This window comes from Phoca vitulina, unplaced genomic scaffold (genome assembly GCF_004348235.1).
Source record: "Phoca vitulina isolate PV1807 unplaced genomic scaffold, GSC_HSeal_1.0 scaffold6, whole genome shotgun sequence".
In the NCBI taxonomy this organism is placed as follows: domain Eukaryota; kingdom Metazoa; phylum Chordata; class Mammalia; order Carnivora; family Phocidae; genus Phoca; species Phoca vitulina.
This window is the reverse complement of record NW_022589709.1, coordinates 51,825,138-51,843,908: the sequence shown is the minus strand read 5'-3', so window position 1 is coordinate 51,843,908 and position 18,771 is coordinate 51,825,138. Positions and strand designations below refer to the sequence as shown.

The following is an 18,771-nucleotide window of genomic DNA, read 5'->3' as shown; positions in this document are numbered from 1 at the left end:
CTGCCATAATCTTCCCTATTTTTCCACCAGACTGCCAGACTCACAGATGTTCTTCCCTTCTTTCTTATCCCAGCTACTCCTCAGTTCAAATGTACCTGCCTTTGCTACAGCCCCTAAGGCTGGATTTTGTTTCTCCCGGTCACAGGTGGCTGTCGTAATAATTTAATCTATACAGAGAGAGAGGAACCCGTCTCCAGAGCACTCCTCTCCCTGTGAGCTGTGAACACTGGCCTTCTGGAAACAATGTTTTGTTTTGTTTTTTCAATCAGAAAAATGACTTGAAGGTGGAATTTGTGTTCCATCAGGAAGGTGTGCAAAGAACATGGTGGATTATTTGGGGGCAAGAAGCTCACAGTGCATGTCCCCTAGTAGAACTTCTGTAGCTGGACCACACAGTCTTCATAGAATCCTCCACACACTGAGAGCCAAAACCATGGATTCATAGAACACATTTAAGTGAGGCAGAGCAGAGGGAGAAAGACTGTCCCTTAGCCAAGACACAGACAGGGTGGTAGCGGGCACCATGGGCACTGAGGTCTACAGATGTGGCGCCATGGCCGTACTGTGCAGGGGGCAGGTATTTGCTGTGGAGTAAATTTGCTTGTTCGGGATATTTTGATACCCTGGATTCCACAGTTACATTTTCTTACCCAGCACTCCCTGGCCCTTTTATTGCAGAAGCGAGTTCATTTCTTAGCTTCCCCATCAGCCTTCTGTTCTTCCTAATTATAGGGACTCATCCTGGACCCTCTCCATTAGCATCCTCTAGCCATGTAAAATCTTCCCTACCCTTAGCATTTCTTTCTCCAGGATAAAACCATCTAGGTCTAGCTGCGAGAGGCAGGATTAATTAGTTTTTCAGAGAACAAGTTTAGTGAGTCCCACTGATGTTTTGAGTACTACACAGATGCTGTATTCTTGGGTCTTTAGGGCTTCAGAGATGGGTTTGCAGATCGGGGGTAATTCAGCCCAGTGATAAGAATCTATGCATTTGGAGTTCAGGAAAGCAGATGCAAAACCTACCAGAAGCCACCGCACTTACCAGCAGATTTCATATGATTGTTTGATAAAAGCTCTGCAGGTCTGCACAGGTCACCTCTCTCCGGACTCTGGGACTGAACCTCCGAGCCAGCCCTTGGCCCCCTGCAGTCCGGAGGTTACAGCTGCAGAAGCCCAGGAGCAGGGGACGGGGCCCAGGAAGGAGCAGCCGCGTGCAGGCTCCTGCTCTTGCAGAACTCACAAGATCTCTCATAAAGAAGTTTGTAGTCAGAACTTGATGCTGCATTTTTATTCAGGAAAGAAGAGGAAGAGAAGAGTGTCATTTCCCAGGACTCCAGCACTGGAGAAATGAGGAAAATTCTTCCAAGGATGGTCTCCCATTCAGAGTTGAGGAAACTTTTCTGTTCAGCTGATGCAGTATGTGTTGCTGTGAATAGCACAGTCATCAGAGAAGATGGAATTGGTGAGCTAGCCAAATTCTGTGGAGTTGAGGATGCTCTGTCAGAAATGACACGGTGAGCCATGGGTGGGGCAGTGCCTTTCACGGCTGCCCTCACAGAGTGCTTAGCTCTGAACCAGCCCTCCAAGGAGCAGGGTGCTCATAGTAGAGCACCCTCCATACCTGACCTGGGCATAAGGGAGCTGATAAGTCCCCTGCAAGAGCGAAATGTTCAGGTTTTCCTCTTATCTGGTGGCTTTAGGAGCATTGTAGAGCATGCTGCTTCAAAGCTCAGTATCCCATCAAACAACGTATTTGCCAGTAGGCTGAACTTCTGCTTTGATGGTGACTATGCAGGTTTTGAGGACATGCAGCCAACAGCCAAATCTGGTGGGAAAGGAAAAGTTTTTAAACTTGTGAAGGAAAAATTTCATTTTGAAGAAATAGTCATGATTGGAGATGGAGCCGTAGACATGGAAGCCTGTCCTCCTGCTGATGTCTCCATTGGATTTGGAGGAAATATGATCAGACAACAAATAAAAGATAACGCGGAATGGTACATCACTAATTTTGTAGAGCTTTTGGGAGAACTTGAAAAATCGTATTGATTTTCATATAGTTCATAACAACTTCAGGTTAATTTTTAAAAGTTATACAGTTTGAGGGATGCCTGGCTGGCTCAGTTGGTAGAGCATATGACTCTTGAACTCAGGGTCATGAGTTCAAGCCCCATGTTGGGTGTGGAGCCTACTTAAAATAAAAATTTTAAAAAAAGTTATACTCTTTGATATTGTTTGCTTACAGTTGCCTATTACAACTTACTATATAGATTTGGTACTGTTTATCTGTATTTCCAAGTAAACTACGGAAAATTGCTTTTTTTAACTGCAGTCCTGATATTATTATGACCATTAATTATCTGGAGAGTTTTATAATCTACATTCTTTGAGTATTCTCCTAGCTATATTTTATTTGAAGCCTTTAAAGGTAGATAGTAAATTAAACACCTTCACTATTGGAAAATTAGTGAACATTGGTTTTCCCTTTAGTAGGTAAATAAAAGCTTATCCATGTATCAGAAAAAAAAAGAACCTATGCAAATCTAAATCATGCCCTCCCACCCTTCCTTCCTTCCTTTCTTTTTTTTCTTCCCTCTTTTTTCAATGGAGGGAAGGAAAGAGAAGCTAGATCCAGCATTTGAGAGCAGATTTGGAGTGTTGTGGTAGAACCTGTTTCATCTCCTTGATAGTACCATTTGTATAGATTTTTTTTTCTGTTTCAGTTTGTGAGGGGTCATGCCAATCATTCCAACTTCCATCTATGAACATGTTCCAAAGTTCAGTTGTAAATGTATTGTTTGTAAGTTGAAATGCATCTTTCTACAGAAAATGAAAATATTGTTACTCCAAGATCAGCTCAGTTATGATTCTATGATGGGGCTGAAACGTCGTCGTTCACAAGCAATAAAATAAAGTAGAAAATAATACTGTTGCCATACTAGTGAGTTTGATAAGGAGGAGAAGTAACAGTGAATGAACAAAATTTCATTGTGTGTTTATCTTGATCGCGATGAAAAGGACATGGTTATGGGAGTGGGGCTATGCAGTGCACCCAGAGGGGGCTAGTGAAAGCGTATGGAACACGGGGAATCGATGGGGTGATGACAGGAGATGAGTAGACATGAAACCCATCTATGTTTCCTGCTCTAAGATATCACCCAGCGCTGCCATGATCCCAGCCCCTTGTGAGCGTCTGTGCCTGCTGATCTCACACAAGTTTATGGCGTAAGTTGAAATGTTGGTCTCACTTTATACGGTCTGTGTCTGTGTCTTGATGGGTCTCCCATTTCCAAATATGTTGGAAGATTGGTGAAAGGAGATTGGGATTCCCAGATCATAGCCTCCATCGTGCTGCTTACTACTCAGGGTCTGTCTTCAGTCTGATATTAATCCCCATTATATATCCCCCTCCAATCCCTTGGGTCTTCTGAGTCCCTCGCCTGCCTCAAAATCACCTGAATGGTGTACTAAAAACACAGGTTGCTGAGCTCTACCCTCAGGGTTTCTGATTAGGTACTCTTGGGGTGGAACCCAAGAATTTGCATTTCAAACAAGTCCCCAGGTGATACTGATGCTCTGTTTCTGGGGCCACACTTTGGCTTAGGTCAGTCCAGGTCCTCCTCTGAATTGTGAGTAGCATTCTGTCTGGCTCCAAGCTTCAGCCTTCTCCACCGGGGTCACAATCAGACATCTCTAAGGCTCTGCCCAGGACCTGCCGGCTTCCTATCTAGTGCTCTGAACGTTGAAGTCCATTTCTTTCCTCAGTCCCAAAGATACCTTTCCAGACTGAAGACTATGGAGCCCTGTTCTGACAGCTGTCCACCTTGGACACCTCTGGGGTCCTGGGGCTTGGAAGTCTCCTCTCTTCACCCTAGTTCCCTCTATTCTTTTCAGCTGACTGCAACATATTCACCCCCCTACAAATCCACTCACTGAAGCTCAGCTTTTTACCTCCTCCTCTAAGTAGCCCCAGGTGGTCCTAATTCGTCCTCTTTGTGGTGGGGGTCTGTCCCTGAAAGCCAGTTTGTGTCACATCCAATAGCTTTTAGCAGATATCTGTTCCCTGCCTCAAAGCTGCCGTCCCTGAAGCTGTGAAGTGGCTTTCTACTATTCTAAGCTACTAAAAATTTGAGGTTTATGTGTACAGTAGCTAATGTTACCCTAATTAATTCTCCTCTCCCTAAATTTGTTCACATTTAGGGCTCCATTTCCCAGAGCCTTGTTTCAGGTTACACAGAGTGTAGTAAAAACAACATTCAAAATTCCTTTCTTCTTTTCACATTGGCCCTTTGTCCTTGGCAAGTCTTTCTGTGCCTGGACTTCCTTAATACTCCTTTAAAGACCTTTCTGGAAACAGACTCTTGTATTATAGAGTAGTGGTTAAGCTCACAGGCCCCAAAGAGAGGTTTCCTGGGTTTGAACCTCACCTTTGCCCCTTATTAGCTGTGTGACCTTGGGCAAGTTACTTAACCTCTGTGTGTGTCACTTGTCTTAAGTGCAAAATCATCAGGCAATATTATTACTTACCTTTAGAGGTTCTTGTGAGGATTCCATGAGTCAAAAGATGTACAGTACACATACCCGGCTGAAGTACCCATCACTGTTTCACTATTGATAATATTCACAGCTCCTCTGGTCACACATGTGTGAATCTTGGATAAACAATTTAAATTTGAGCTGAGCTTCTTCCTACAAAATAGTAAAATGCCATATTAATAACAGATGTGATTTCCACTCTGGGGGAAAGGGCATATCCTTGCATTTTGGGGTGCTCAACTCCATACATAACCTGAGTTATGTATCAAGCAATGTGCGAGGCCATTTCACGTATTTTGTTCTTAGCTGTTACAAAATTCTGCATAATTGAATCATGAGACGAGAAATACGTTCACAACAGTTGGGTGATATATGGGGAATTGCGATATAATATTAACCATTATTATAAGTACAATACTGTATTATATATTTACTTGCAAAGTGTAAGAATTATTTTTTAGAATGTTATTTGCCCTTTAGAATTTTTATTAATAAGAAAAAAGCAAGTATATAAAAGCAAGTCAATTAAAAGTTATTTATCTTCTTGAAACACCAGAAGAGAATGACTTTGACAAGTGAGATTTTGCAATCTTCCTCGAGTGTCATCTTTATCCACTGAGATATATAAGGTACATAATCCTGATAGTATATAAAGCAAGCTCTATCATAAACCCTTTAAAAAATATGTAGATTCTGTTAACATGAAAAAAATAAAAAGTTTTTTTTTTAAGCTCTGGGTTGATAGAATTTTATATTTAAAAAGAACTTTGTGTTGGTTATCATTCAAATTACATGGATCATTATTTTCCCAAGATGAGTGGGCAGATATTTGAGACTATTTTAATGAAAATTTAAAAGTCATTCGTTTATTTTCTATGACATTGTATACTCATCAAATGTATGTAAACACATAAAATTCTAAGAAAAACTTATGCCAAAACATGCTCTTCTTTTTTTTTTCCAAACATGCTCTTCTGTAAAATCAAATTTAAATAAGATTGCAAAATACCATGACAACCCTATCTAGACTATAATTCAAATAACTGAAATTACAATTGAAGATGTTGACAAAAACATACACAGTATAAAGGCATTAAGTTCACCATGAGAATAAATGAGGGGATGTTGTCAATTTGCTGAATTTCTAAGAATCAAGTCACATAGATTACCCACGTTTCTTTAAAAAGAGCTTTAAAAGTTAACAGATATTAATTCACTTATGGCCAGTGGATATATGATATATATTAATGTAATATGAATATATAATCTAAATTATTTTAAATTACAAATAATCCTGTCTGAATAAAATTATGGAAAATCTATATGGAAGGGTTTTTATCTTTTTTTTTTGAGGCAAAAAAGGGTTTGAAGAAAATTTAATGGAAGTATTGCTATCTAACACTGTCCTTTAGAAATTACTTTTTAAGGAAAGAAAATTCAATTGTATTGCTAATTAAATATCTTTCCCTTCTAATAATAAAATTCTAATCCTAGGTAACTGTGAAAACTGTAAATTTTCTCTTGTACACTTTGCTGATGAAAAGGAATAAGATAAAAATAAAATAAGACTTATGTTTTTTCAGATTTTATTTATTTATTTGAGAGAGAGAGAGAGAGGGCATGCGCATGAGGCAGGGAGGGGCAGAAACAGAGAATCTCGAGCTGGCTCTGCCCCAAGGGTGGGCATTGGGCATCGTGGGGCTCCATCTCACAACCCTGAGATCATGACCTAAGCCAAAACCAAGAGTTGTGGCTTAGCCGACTGAGTCACCCAGGTGCCCCAAGACTTTTTTAAAATTAGAGGTTTTAATTTATTATTTTATTATTTTTTTTTTTTTAAAGATTTTATTTATTTATTTGAGAGAAAGAGAGTGAGAGAGAGCATGAGAGGGGAGAGGGTCAGAGGGAGAAGCAGACTCCCCACTGAGTGGGGAACCTGATGTGGGACTCGATCCTGGGACTCCAGGATCATGACCTGAGTTGAAGGCAGTTGCTTAACCAACTGAGCCACCCAGGCGCCCCTATTTTATTACTTTTGACATGGATTTTTTCCCTCTTCTTCCTCAGTTCCCAATTGCCACCCATAAAATCCCAAATCTTATTCAAGGCCTATCTCAAATACTACTCCCCCCAGGAAGCCTATCTTTGTTTCTGTTTTTGGTTTTTTGTTTTAATATTATTTCTTATGATCTCTTCCCACCTCATGCACTCCGTCTGCTTAACTCACATTGTATTGTGCTGTGTATATGCTGCACATTGCTAGGTCCTCTGGGGGCAGGGATTGTGACTTCTTTTTGTGTCACCTGTGGGACCAAGCACAGACCTATGTGCAGTGAGCCCTAAATAAACATTTGCTGAATTAAAAATGTTGAGTACATAACAGTTTTCCCAGTCCTCTCTACAATAATTTGTGTTTGCTGTTGATCCAAACCTCTCTTCACTTATGTAGGCCTGCAAATCCCTTCAGAACAAAGCCCAGCCTGCGGCATGACTCAGCAGTACAGGGTCTGTGCGCATTCCCTGCTCTGGTAGCTTCCACAGAATGGAAGGAAGAGTCTTTCAGCCACACCAGGGGGCAGTGTGACACACATCGGCATGGCCATCCAGGCAGGTAAGCGAGGAAAAACAATGCAGTGATTCTGCCAAGAAAACATTTAGAAAATAATTTACTACAAGGGCGATAAATGAACTTAATTTTCTGTACTTTAATCAGACATCCCAAGACTGCCATGATTTATATCACTGCGGCTGACAGGGAAAAGTGAAAAAAAGTTTTATTATTTGTGCTGTCAACAGGTACACAGAGAGAAATAGGTATGTATCTGGGCAGACAAGGGTCAATTTTGCGTTTATATAAAGGAATAGAAGTGATCATATTGAAAGTTAATGTTATATTATTTTGTAAATATGAGAATAGCTGTAAAAGGCACAATTATTATTTACAATTCAAATGGTCAGAGCATCTTACCTATCAAATAAGAGATTAATCTGCTTCTCAATATGCAGTATTTTTTGAGTTACAAAATGGTTGAATTTTGGAGCAAGTTAATGATTTGTGCACATTTTTCTCCATGCCTACAGATATCATTGTTGCCTCCAAGTTGGGATTCCAGCTGAAGTCCCACTGAATTTGAGATATGGTGAAATAAGGGACAATTGCATTATTCTGTTATCAGTACCCTATTCTCCTATGAAGTAGCACACTGTGTAATATTTGTCAGGTATCATCACTTCCACATTTCAGTTGATGAGTATTTATTGGAACTGTAAGATAGAGGAAGCACTCACTAACAGGGAGAAATCTCTCCTATAGGGCTTATTGTGGACATTTGTCATTGTGGGCATTTCTGATCGCCCAGCACCCTTTGAACACTCTTCTAATGTTTGCAAACATGCTCTTTTATGAGTCCCCCTTTCCCAGGTTGAAGCTGAAAGCTGGCTTTCCCAGATTCCCGTGCAGCAAAGGTAGAGATGTGGGGCCTGGATTCCACCAATCAGATGCACTTGCCTGTGACTTTGATTGGGAGATGAGCAGTGGGAGAAAGGAGGCATGCAGAATGTGTTATTTGGCAAGTGTGGCAACGAAGGCATTGGGCTCTTTAGGGGCATTACTGCCAGAGTTTCTGGCATCCACTCCTGAGCATCACACAGCATGAGCTGGACCCCATCTGTGCAAGTGATGGTGGTGGTGGTGGGGGGGCTGACCAGTGACAAGCAGGGGCGTTTGAGCTGTCGTGGCTCCTGCAGGGGATTGGATATTATTCCCAGCTGCTCAGCGTCCAAGCCTAGTCTCAAGCCCTCTCAGCTTCTGTGAAATACTTACTAGCCTTTAATTAATTCTTCTTCCTCTTAACCCAGCCAAGGTAGATTTTGTTGTTTGCCACTTAAAACCTTGATAGAAACAAGGAATGAGAGGACATATATATATATATATATTTTTAAGACATAAATTTTGGGATAACTTATAAAAATTGTACCATGAATCTTGGGAAATTTTCTTATGAAAACAAGAAAGGAGGAAAGAAAGAATACAATATAATACTTGTAACCTGGACCTGATTAAAGATCCAATAAATAAGATAAAGCAACTGCAACTCAGTAAAAATAAAGTCATTTTAATATTTATATCTATAAGAAGCATGCTTTCTATAAATAAGGGAGAGATAATTTTAATGTTCGGAACTAGGATTTGAATGTCATATCAGGAAACACTGAAATTTGATATCAAAGAGTAATTTAGCAAAGTACCAATCTTTTAGAAAAGCCAAATAGAAAACCGTTGTTTTTGTCTGATTAGTACCCCATTTCCCTTCGAGTTACAGAATCCCTCTTTATTCTTGGGAACTCTTGAGAAGATAATCTAGAAATAACTGTTGAGAAGGATGGGGCAGGAGGTTATAACATGATAAAATTTTTACAACTTATCCCCAAATTTATGAACCAGGAAGCAGGCTTTCACCAGATACTGAATTGATCACTTTGATCTTGGATGTCCACCCTCCAGAACTGTGAGAAATAAATGTTTACTGTTTAAGTCACCCAGTCTATGGTGTTTTTGTTGTAGTATCCCCAATGAATTAAACATTCATGCAGCCCTCACTTCAACGAAACACTGATCTGATTTTTTAAAGTTGCTATAGATAACTTTTAATTTATTCTGGAAATTCAAATAAGTAGAATATAGAGTATGCACCTTCACCCTGGCCACTTTCACCCAGTGTGATGTTTGCGAAATTCATCCATGTTATGTTTGTTTATCAGTATAATTTGTTCCTTTTTTTACCGAGTGCCATTGCATTGTATAAATGTACAATGTTTATTCACCTGTGGGTGGACATTTGGGCTCTTTCCAGTTTGGGCTATTATTAACTTTCATATATGCCTTTTTATGGATATATGTTTTCATTCTCTTGGGTAAATACCTAAGACTGTAGTTGCTGCTGTGCATTAACCGTTTTTACATATTGTTGGCTTTGATTTGCTAATATTTTATTTAGGGCTTTCATGTCTGTATTCATAAGGCCAAGGGAAGTCACCATGACTATCATTCAAGGAGGGAAGCATTTAGTCCTTTGCTGGGAGGTTGAGGCAATACTAACCTTTTGGCTCTTTACCTGTGTGGGAGCCATCGTAGCAACAGTCCCTTAATCCTAAGCAATGGTTGGTGAAACCAGAATACATATAAACTGGATGGAATCATCCATCACCACAGAAAGAAAGGTACAAGAAGTGAATAATATGGCCATGACAATGAGGAGTCATGCTGAGATTTAGAGGCCACAAGACTCCATCCTCATAACTAAGTAAACTTGCTCTACGCTCCTTCCAATCTCTGGTTTTGGGGGGTCAATGTACATATATTCTTAGGCAACCAATCTGTTAGTCAATGATCTTCTGATGGAAAGACAGTCACAGACTCCCTAGAGGGAAACTGTACATTTTTGGGAGGCTACTGATATAATTTAAAACATCAAAAAAAAAAAAAAATGTCATCAGGAGACACACCGTTTTTAGTTGTAGTGGTGTAACCACTATACCACTGTATCCAAAGGTGGGTTCAGAGAAAGTACAGTCGCTCTGAATCCATGGAATTACAGCTATCAACACTGGATCAAATGTCCTCTTTCTTTTCTTTCTTTTTTTTTTTTTTAAGATTTTATTTATTTATTTGAAAGAGAGAGAGAGAGAGAGAGAAAATGAGCAGGGGGGAGGGGCAGAGGGAGAAGGAGAAGCAGGCTCCCCACTGAGCAGGGAGCCCAATGTGGGACTCAATCCCAGGATTCTGGGATCACGACCTGAGCTGAAGGCAGCTGCTTAACCAACTGAGCCACCCAGGTGCCCCAAATGTCCTCTTTCTGAAGTGTGAAGTGTCTTGGGAGTGTTACTGCTTTGAAAACTGGCAGATTCCCAAAAAGTAAAGATTACTTATTCCACAGTAAATAATTTTCTTTGCAAGTTAAGATTTATAACGAATTTACTGCAACTTCTCTTTCCTGTATACTTCTTAAATTCCTGATGGAATCTTTGGCATGTACTGAAGCAACCAGTAAATTTTTAAGAAAGTAATCAATATTCCAAGATGTCTCATCACAAAATTAGGAATTATGTAAAGAAAATTGAGGTAAAAGACAAAGAACACATTGTTCTCCTGACTCATTTCAGTTCCTCCCTGATAATGAATTTTCATGAGCTGCTTGGACTATTGAGGTAAATTGATATTTTAAAGTCTGATTATTTGTGACAGGAGTATAATACTTGTAGGCTTTTGTTTGTATATTTATATTTATACTGAATATCTATGACCAATTGTGAGTAAAATACCTTCTGTTCTTAAATTGCTCATTTAGTATAGTACTTGCCAAACATCACTTGAATAAATACTTAGTATATGTGAAACACAAGTGCTTTATGACTAGCCTTTAAAATATTTAATTAAGAAATGGAAGAGCACAATATAAATAGCTTCTATGACTTTGTGGGGAAGGATCTATTAGAGTAATTTTTCAAGAGCTGCCTTTTTTCTTTTAACTGAGTGAATGATATTTTCAAAATATATTGCTTGATTTCCTGCCATCTTAAGCAGAACAAATAGAATATAATCTACACCTTCTACAGGTGATAATTATGCATGTCACTTCACCAAGGGGTGTTGCCCTTGAGGTTTATTAAAGGGCATAGACCAAAGGAGGAGATCAGAAAATGAAGCAGCACAGCAGTTGGGGGCCATATAGTAAATGATGGGGCCATCTATTAAATGCTTCCTCTCTCCTCCCATTCCCCTCTCTCATACCCATTGACTTCTAATCTATTCATTTAAATTTAGGAAGATTGAGGGTGGAGACAAGGAGCCAGATAACCTTGGTTATTCCCTCACTAACTTTATTTTATATTCTTTCACGTTGTTTTGGAGGGGGGGCGAGGGTGACTCTAAATGTTGTCCTGCATGTATCAAGGGCGTATATTTATAGGCCTTTTTCTCTCATTCCCAGGACAGAGAGAGAGAGAGAGAGACAGGGAGAGCAGGAACACAAGCAAGGGGAGTGGGAGAGGGAGAAGCAGACTCCCCGCTGAGCAGGGAGCCTGATGCGGGACTTGATCCCAGAACCCTGGGATCATGACCTGAGCCAAAGGCAGACGCTTAACGACTGAGCCACCCAGGCGCCCAATATATACAATTCTTACTTGTCAATTATATCTCAATAAAGCTGTTGCGGGGGAAGTCCTGTGTACTAAAGTGTAAGAAAAGCATGGATGCCTCTCTTAAGACATGGCTCTTTAAAGTTTTTTATCTGTTTGCGTCTTTTCTTAGAAGCAGGTCCTGGGACAAAGATTCAAATAAGCAGGCGAAGGATACATGGGTAGTGAAGGCAGTGCAGAGTGTGCACGATGCAGCCAGCCACCCTTGTGGCCAGCTGGGGAGGGTGGGCGGGCTGGGCCCTGGGCAGACAGTAGAGCGCACGCGCAGTCACCACGACCACCTTCCTGGTCCACGCGCAGTGCTCGGATTTCCGCCCCCTGCACTTGCCTGCCTGGTGCGTGTGGGGGGCTTAGGCGGCCACAGAGAGCCCGCGGGTGAAGGGATGCAGTTCCAGGTGAGGTAGAAGTAAGGCACGGTAAAAGACAAACTGCTACATAGTAGACAATTTAAGAGTTCATCTGAGCAGAAATCAACAGGAATCTGGCAGTGCCGATTGAAAAGTAGTCAGGAGCACTTAGCCACAGACAGGAGCTGGGGAGAGACTTTTACAGAGAAAAGGCGGAAGCAAGGTAAGGAAATGATTGATTGGCTCTAGCTTAAAGCCTAGTTGGCTGTTTGTGATTGGTTGAACTTAGGTTTCAATTTTGTAACCTTCAGGCATTTACAAACTTAGATTTTGGTTTGCTTACGAAGTTGGCCACAGCATTGACGCTGCCTATCACGTGGCCTCGTTTAATTAATTTAACAGGTTTCTTGCCCTGAAGTGGCCATGGGGAGGCGGTAAAGGTGCGTCACCCTCAATAGCCACTGTAGATGGAGACCTTGACATGAGAGTGGCCCCTGTGATTTGTAGACTTGCATTTTGAGAACAAATTGACAACCTAAAGAAAGAGGTAAGCTGAGGGAAGCTCAAATTACCTGAAATTGAGTTTATTCTGGAACAGTAGAGGAATTGCAATTTGGGAAGCACGAATTGTAGCAAGCTATAGGTGAATCCATTGGGGGCTTGCAGGGGTTTGTATTTATGGGCAAGGAGTGCAAAGAAGGGGGAGTCCAGCCAATAAGCTCATTGGCTTGAAGATAGGGGAGAGATTCTCTCTCTCTTTTTTAAGATTTTATTTTAAAATCTGCCAGAGAGAGTGAGAGAGCACAAGCAGGGGGAGGGACAGGCAGAGGGAGAGGGAGAAGCAGGCTCTCTGCTGAACACAGAGCCCAATGCGGGGCTCCATCCCAGAACCCTGGGATCATGACCTGAGCCAAAGGCAGACGCTTAACCACTTAACTGACTGAGCCACCCAGGCGCTCCCCAATAGGGAGAGATTCTTGATGGATGTTCAGTGAGATCCATGGATCTCATTGGAGATATATTTGAGTCTTTTGTAAATCAGGCGTTTATGGGAAATCAGTCTCTCGGTTCTTCAAATTTTGTTTTCCCAATGGCACACGCATGAGACTCTCCATTTCATAAACTCTGGTTCCATGTTAGATTGAAATCCTTTCACAAAATCAAGAGATGGTTGTGAGTTTCCTTTAGCGATATACTAGTATCTAGAAACATTGGTCTGTAATGTTTCTGGAGGAAAAACTCAATTCCTATTAAGTAGATCCACATTGCCTATCTTTTCTGGTTGACTTCCCGAATAAGTTATCCAGCAAATTGTCTAACTCAGCCCTCTACTTTTATAATTATTTAACTACTGCCAATTTGAATGTATTCTGTCTTGAATAGTCAGCTGCGGTGAGATAAGTGAGGGGTGATTGATTTTCAAGTGTCGGTTTACTCCAGTCCCTCAAATCAGATAGTTTTTAAAATTATAGAGTAATGATTCTGAAAAATACTATGTCAAGCACTGCTTATTTATGAAAACTTTATACTGTCTATGGGAGCAGTGAGTACAAATAAACAGGGATTCTGTATGTTGTAGCAGAGAGCTCTTTTTATTGGCTAGCATCTTTTTTGTGTGTGGATCCATTTCTTCCCAAATCCATTTGACCCTCGAGGTTTTTCTCCAGTGGGGTCTCACATATCCACATACCCTTACAGGGTTGGCATATATATTAGTTTTTTGTGTCAACTTCACTGAGCCAAGGGGTGCCCAGATTAAACATTACTTCTAATTGTGTCTGTGAGGGTGTTTCTGGATGAGATTAGCATTTGAAGCCATACATCCAAGTGAAGTAGACTGCCCTCCCCAACATGGGTGGGCCTCATCCAATCCATTGAGGGCCTGAATGGAACAAAAATCAGAGGAAAGGAGGATTCTTGCATGAGCCAGGACATCGGTCTTCTGCCCCTGGACTGGGATTTACACCATCAACTCCTGTGGTTTTTAGGTCTGTGAGGTTGGACTGGAACAACACCCCTGGCTCTCCTGGGTCTCCAGCTTGCAGACAGCAGATTGTGGGACTTCTCAGCCTCAATAGTCATATGAGCTAATTCGTCATCATGGATCTCCACATATATATTATATAACATATATAATATCCTAGTGGTTCTATTTGTCTGGAGAACCCTGACTAAGGCAACATGTGACCAGGGTGGGACAATCTTAATACACTATTTGGTTGAGCACACAGAAGTGGAAACATGACCCAGTCATGGCCAACCTGTGTGTGTGTGTGAGAGAGAGAGAGAGAGAGAGAGAGGGAAAGAGAGAGGTGGGGGGGAGAGGAAGTGGGAGAGAGAGGGATGGAAGGAAGGAGAGAGAATGATTATGGATGCTGGGAGAATGAAATTCTCTTTCTGCCTCACTTGCTAATTTGATAATAAAAGACTGGGCATGACTGTGGTCACTCCTTTGACTCCCTTAGGTGGAGAGAGATTCTATGCAGAATGCAACCAAGTAGAGACAAGTAGTGGAGACAAAAAGTCCTGGAGACTTTAGTCCCTAGATCTGGCTGTGCTTGAGCTCAACATCAGGGCCTGTTTTTCTGTGAGCTAATTCCTCTTCCTCTTCAGTTTAGTTTAACTTAGATTTCTAGCACCAGCAGTAGAAAGAGTTCCGACTAAAACACCTACTCAGAACTGGCAAGAAACTGAATATGAAAATGAGAAAATGTATCAGGAAAAATTTTTGAGAAATTAGCTCGATTAAAAATCTCCTTAAATACAATAAAAACTGATTTAATATCAATCAGCAAGATGTTTTTTGAAACCAGAATAGGTGTGAAATTATGACAAGTTTTCAATGGCTCTTGCATTACAACACCCCTGAGAAAAAAAGATAGCTCATATTTATGTTTACTTACAGGAAGTTACTCCTGAATATTTTCATCTGGCATCCAGTTCCAATGAGTTTGTGAAAGCTGGTGAGTAAATATATATACTCTTTTGTAATTTTAGTTCCTATGTGCAACTTTATTTCCAGGGTTAGGGGATTAGGGTGTGAAGTGACTCCCAAACACGAAAAGCATTTCTTGATGTGCAGTATTTATGCTGTCCAGTAAATCAAATAGTACTTGTAATTCCTTTGAGAATTTGTCGGAAAGCCTTGAGATTTCAGTTGATGTCTGGCCTTGGAAACCTCAAAGGTTCATTATAGGATGGTCAGTCTTGTGGCAAATCCCTGTTCTCTCCTAATCACCAAGACCTCTCACTGCCACCAAGCAATGATCTCAGCTATAGTTGCCTTACCTTAAAAGTGATCCATAGTTGTACAGCAAAAATGAATAATCTGTACAGGGGCAGTGGGCTGGAACCTTTTAGTGCAGAAGTTCAGAGTCGTATGAGTTCTGCCATTAACATATCCGTGGAAACACCTAGGTTGCAAAAAGCAAGGAGGGTCACACAATGATTGAGACAAATCATCTGTTCTCAAGCTTTGTTTTCAGGACCCCTTAAACTCTTAAAAATTATGGAAAAATTCAAAGAGCTTTTGTTTATGTGGGTTACATCCACTTATGTTTACAGTATTAGAAGTTAGATCAGGAAGATCTAATTATTGGGAAGCTTACAAGCACATGGTATAGGATATGAGTTTCCAATATCCTAATTTATATTGAAAGATTAGAGCTTGTAATTGGCAGCGGTTACTGTGTTCTTCTCCTTAAAGTAACTAGAATGTGAAGTGAAAATGTCCACCAAGACACAAATCCAAATAACCATACTTTGCCACTGTTTTTTCAAGACAACATGGTGTTCTATCAAAAACGTGTCTAGTTCAGCTCACAACTTAAATATTCACACAGGTTGTTTTTCTTGAACCAGCGATTGCACTTTGGTATAGAGCAGAAGTGCTTTATGAGAACATAACATAGAATGTTAAAAAGGAGCATACTCAAGGGTTGAGTATTTTATCAAGGGCATTCTTACGTGAAACTGGCTTTTTTTTTTTTTTCTTATCTGCAAGCACATGGCAATGAAGAATAATACAACAAAGAGTTTGGTGCCACTGCTTTGATTGGTGCTAAGATGTCAGCAGTTTTACCCACATTGCTTTTGCACTGTCAAGCATAGATGTCAATATAGTGGAAAAGGCACTTACCATCTTAATATTGTTATGAAAGTAATTTTGACCCTGTGGATTCCTTGAAAGGAATTGGGAAACCCCAAAGGATTTCAGACCATACTTTGGGAATCACTGATTTAAGAAATGCCATCATTCTGTCATTCAGAAAAAGCCTTATCAGGCACTTCTGGGCACAGGGGATGTTGTCAGTGAACAAGGAGCTCTGTCTTCATGGAGGTTATTGTCTAGCAGGGTGGGGATAGACAATAGGACAATAGATATAATAAATAGGTAAATTAGGAGATACATTAGGAGATGATAAGTGCTATGGAAATATACAGGAGTACAGCAAGGTAAGCATGATTGGGAGTGCTTGAGGTGACAAGTATAGCAGGTGGAAATTTTAGACTGATCAGGATAGACCTAATTGCAAAGATGGTATGGAAGCAAAGTCTTTTTTTTAATATTATTTTTAAATTTTAATTCCAATTTAGTTAACATACAGTGTTATATTAGTTTCAGGTGTACAATATAGTGATTCAACACTTACATATAACCACCTGGTACTCATCCTGACAAGTGCCCTCCTTAATCCGCATCAGCTATTTCCCCCATCCCCCACACACCTCCCTTCTGGTAACCACCAGTTTGTTCTCTATAGTTAAGAGTCTGTTTCTTGGTTTGTCTCTCTCTTTTTCCCTTTGCTCTTTTGTTTCTTAAATTCCACATGTGAGTGAAATCATATGGTATTTGTCTTTCTCTAACTTATTTTGCTTAGCATTATACCCTCTAGCTCCATCCTTGTTGCAAATGGAAAGATTTCATTCTTTTTCATGTCTGAATAATATTCCATTGTGTGTGTGTGTGTGTGTGTGTGTGTGTGTGTGTGTGTACACACCACATCTTCTTTATCCATTCATCCATCAGTGGACACTTGGGCTGCTTCCATACTTTGGCTATTGTAGATAATGCTGCTATAAACATAGGGGTGCATGTATCCCTTGAATTAGTGTTTTATATTCTTTGGGTAAATACCCAGTAGTGTGATTACTGGATTGTAGGGTTCTATTTTAAACTTTTTGAGGACCCTCCATACTATTTTCCACAGTGGCTGCACCAGTTTGCATTCCCACCAACAATGCAAGAGGTTCCCCTTTCTCCACATCCTTACCAACACTTGTTTCTTGCTTTTGATTTTAGCCATTCTGACAGGTGTTAAGTGATGTCTCATTATAGTTTGGGTTTGCATTTCCCTGATGATGAGTGACGTTGTACATCTTTTCATGTGTCTGTTTGCCATCTGTATATTTTCTTTGGAGAAATGTCTGTCCATGTCTTATGCCATTTTTAATGGGATGATTTGGTTTTTTGGGTGTTGAGCTTTATAAGTTCTTTGTATATTTTGGATACTAACCCTTTATTGGATGTATCATTTGCAAGTATCTTCTTCCATTCTGTAGGTTGCCTTTTAGTTTTGTTGATGGCTTCCTTCACTGTGCAGAAGCTTTTTATTTTGATGTAGTCACATAATTTTTTTTACTTTTATTTCCCTTGCTTCAGGAGGTATAGCTAGAAAAACGTTGCTATGGCCAATGGCAGAGACATTACTGCTTGTGTTCTCTTCTAGGAGTTTTATGGTTTTAGGCCTCACATTTAGGTCTTTAATCTATTTTGAATTTATTTTTGTATATGCTGTGAGAAAGAGGTCCAGTTTCATTCCTTTGCATGTATCTGACCACTTTTCCCAACACCATTTGTTGAAGAAACTGTCTTTTCACCATTGGATATTCTTTCATGCTATGTTGAAGATTAACCAACCATATAATTGTAGGTTTATTTCTGGGTTTTCTATTCTGTTCTATCGATGGATGTATCTTTTTTTGTGCCAGGACCATACTGTTTTGATTACCACAGCTTTGTAATGTAACTTTAAGTCTGGAATTGTGATACCGCCAGCTTTGCTTTTCTTTTTCAAAATTGCTTTGGCTATTTGGGGTCTTTGGTGGTTTCATGCAAATTTTAGGATTGTTTGTTTTAGTTCTGTGAAAAAAGCTGTTGGTATTTGATAGGGATTGCATTAAATCTATAGATTGTTTTGGGTAGTATAGACATTTTAACAATATTTGTCTTCCAATCCATGAGCATGGAATGTCTTTCTATTTCTTTGTGTTGTCTTGGATTTCTTTCATTGGTGTTTTATAGTTTTCAGACTATAGGTCTTTCACTTCTTTGGTTAGGTTTATTCCTAGGTATCTTATTATTTTGGTGTAATTGTAAATGGGATTGTTTTTTTAATTTCTCTTTCTGCTGCTTAATAATTAGTGTATAGAAATGCAACAGATTGCTGTATGTTGATTTTGTATTGAGGATAGACTCTCCAGGACAAGGAAAGAAAATGGGGATTAATTAAGAGACTCGTGCTTTAAGTTGATGAAAGATAACTGTGTTGGGCCAGGTGTGGAACAGGCAAGAAGAGGGAATCAGTAGAACTTGGTTTTGATACAGAGTGTAAGAGAGAAGTCAAAGGTAACTTCAGAATTTTTGGTCTGAGTGTAGTATATCTCGTACCCAAAAATTAACTCAAAATTTACC

At 40.0% G+C, this 18,771-nt stretch overlaps 1 protein-coding gene and 1 pseudogene across 1 annotated transcript in view; both read left to right on the top strand.

Annotated features, from left to right (window-relative positions):
- The window catches only part of SV2C (synaptic vesicle glycoprotein 2C), a 455,323-nt gene that overhangs the window by 4,128 nt on the left and 432,424 nt on the right, over positions 1-18,771 (top strand). Inside the window, exons 2-3 of the mRNA XM_032404170.1 lie at positions 6,983-7,144; positions 14,983-15,040. The gene's annotated coding sequence lies outside the window, so the exon portion shown is untranslated. The remainder of the gene's footprint in view (positions 1-6,982; positions 7,145-14,982; positions 15,041-18,771) is intronic.
- LOC116632017 lies at positions 1,357-2,046 on the top strand (annotated as a pseudogene).